Source organism: Solanum tuberosum, unplaced genomic scaffold (genome assembly GCF_000226075.1).
Source record: "Solanum tuberosum cultivar DM 1-3 516 R44 unplaced genomic scaffold, SolTub_3.0 scf00144, whole genome shotgun sequence".
NCBI classification, from domain to species: Eukaryota; Viridiplantae; Streptophyta; class Magnoliopsida; order Solanales; family Solanaceae; genus Solanum; species Solanum tuberosum.
The window spans coordinates 128,429-131,570 of record NW_006239074.1 but is presented as its reverse complement, the minus strand read 5'-3'; positions in this window follow the sequence as shown (position 1 = coordinate 131,570).

Sequence of the window (3,142 nt, the reverse complement as noted above, 5' to 3'; positions counted from 1 at the left end):
GGTTTAGGTGGGGTGGGGGGAGGCAGAACAGAACAACAAAATGGGCAAAAGCGGAGGAGAAGTTGGACTAAAGAGGAAGACACAACAAGAGTTTAGAATTTTTAGGGTTTTAACAATTTTTTTATTTTGAACTTTTAGTGCAGATAGTATTAGATCTGTTTTCCTCACTTTACTAGGTATCCTTTTGTCACATACCAATCTTTTTTAGTTTTAACCTTTTTTTCTTCTATATGAGTAAACTTATTGGCATTTGGATGACTCTGTTGATTTGATCGACATCGATCTCCTCAATATCTTTTAAGTCGAGTCTCTCGCATAGGATTTACACGATGAAAGTTACTTAGGGGTTCCAAAATAAACATGTTTAATTATTATTTCATTCTCTTAAAATAATGAGTTTAAATATCTGAATTATTTATATGTTAGCACTATGATTTCATTTAGTCTTGCTTTAACTTGATAACTAAATCAATGCACAAAATTTTTGCTCTCTAAATTGTTTCTTCATTGTTTGTGCTTTTTGTAAATAATTTCACTGGTTCATTTAATTAACATAACATAATGTTATTAGCAAATAACATATATATACCATGAGACCTTGTTTTGTATCATATTGGTTAGCTCAAATTCTATAAAGTTTTAATAATTTTTTAATTAAAAAACGTTATACGAGATTAAGAGATTAACAAATAATCTTAAAAGTATATACAAAGTAGTGAGGTCATTAAAATACTTTGACATAAATATCACAAGAGTTAGAAGTCTCTGAGCTAAATGGCCAAAAGCATAGGTTAAGAAAATTGTGACATCAACGGTTAGCATGGTTAAAATATGACGATTATATATGAGAAGTAAAAAAATAATTAAACTTTTAGAAATTATACAGAGATAGGACAATCATGATCACGATTATGTTTACATGTAACATACAAAAAGAATATTATTACGATCAAGATCTGCGTATCATCGATCAATGACCAATTGTATCATTAAAGATTGACCCTAGTTTTATATATACAGCTTTAATATTCCATGAATAAAAAGAAGATATAAAAATTGAATAAGTGAAGTCTAGAGAAAGAAAGAGATAATCATCATTTCATTAATACTTGTTAAGTGAGTTTTTTTGGGTCATTTATGATGAGTTCCAACCTATTAATATTAATATTAACTCCCTTTTTCATTTAATCAGCAATTTTTTTCAAAAATCACTAAGAACAGTCGAGAGGAAAAATTTCTACGCTTTTTATCACAAAATAAGATATATATATATATAAGAATGGAAACATGATTTCAACCAAGTGTAACAACTCAAGTTACCAACACAACAATGATGTGTATTATAATCAATAAGAACACAAAATAATATTGGAAAATGGAAAGAACAAGCTAATAACGACTAACAGTCCTTCAAACGAAACTGAAAAGGTTAATCAAAGAGAAAGAAGATCAGAAAATATAGATATAGATAGAAGGGGTCGAGAAGCTCGATTAAAATGGAGATGGGAGAATCAGACTATTTACTTAACAATTTACATAACGTCTTAATCACATATCACTACCGTTTTTTATGGAACCATTCTCATGCCACTATTTAATTTGGATCCCAAATTAGCGTGGCTCTATTGTTCGTTCTTGACCCAATAACTACTTACGTGAACTTAATATCTACATTGAACTGGACTTGATTCATAACACCAAGCTACATTGTCATTGAATTGGATGATGAAAAATATTGAATTATAATTAAAGGTATCAAATGCATGTGTTTGGGTTATTAATGATGTCACTAGACTATTGAATGTCATGAATTAAATAGTTGAAAGTAAGATAACACTTTCATGTAATGTAAATTGGACTTACCAAAATGGTGGCTAAAGGTAAATTTAAATGGTGCTCATCAACCATTGATTTGGACAACTTTTTATTTGAATCGATGTCATTGTATAGATTATGATTTGTAATTGTTTGCTCATTTTAATGAGATTCGAAAAGTGAATTTAGGTATATTAAAATTTACTATCTTTTAAGCCTTTTTTTTATGTTAATATTGTGATGATGATTTTAAACTTGACTTCAAATGTGAATTTTAACTTGCGAAGATTACACTCTGTTTGGATCATTGTTACCCATTGAACTATATGAAAATGTCTAAAAATACCCTTCATCCATCTTTTGGTTTAAATATACCCTTCTGCTCATCTTTTTGGTCTAAAAATACCCTTCCATTCACCTTTTAGCTTACTTATACCATTGAAACTAGCAACTCTATCTTTATTTTGTTTTTGTTTTTTTTAAATATTTATTATGTGTCATTCTCCTCATTGGATGAAACAAAATCTCCATCTCAACTAGATTTCCCCCCCATAATTTATCCAAGCGAAAAAGAATATACTTCTTCAAAACCTCAATTATTTTTATTTTTTTTATAAAAAAAAAATCTAATAGTTTTTTATATTTGTTGTAGCTTTTTTTTTATCCGACTCCTCTCAATTTTTTTCTTTATTTTTCCCAAGTTATTACTTGAATTGAAGACACATGGCATAAGGAAAAACTAACAACTAAGATTTAATCAATTACATTAAAATTTTAAATGATGTAAATAATTAATATATCATAAACAAATTAATAATATTATCTTATCCATAATATATTATATTTTTTCTCTCTTTTCCTATTTTTATTTTTCCTACAGGCTACGACCTACTACAACACCTATATTTTTTTTCTTTCTTTTCAATGAATTGTTACAGAGATTATTAGTCAAAAAAAATTAAATGATCATTTTTAAAATAAAAATAAAAAGAAAGATAGACTTATGTTTAGGATTTATGATAATATGATATGTCCCTGTAATTGTGGCATGACTAATATTTTTAAAATATTTTAATTATCTAAAACAATTTTTTTTTAAAAGCTATAGAAAATAGAAATTACTAGATTTAAAAAAAAATATTTTTTGGATCTTGAAAAGATATATTGTTTTGATTTGGATAAATTATGGGAAAAAATTAATAGAGGTGGATTTTTATTTCATTCAATAAGAAAGTGACACATAATAAGTATTTAAAAAAGAAAAGAAAAGAGGATTGTTAGTTGCAAGGGTATAAGTGAGCCAACAAGGTGGATGGAAGGGTAAATT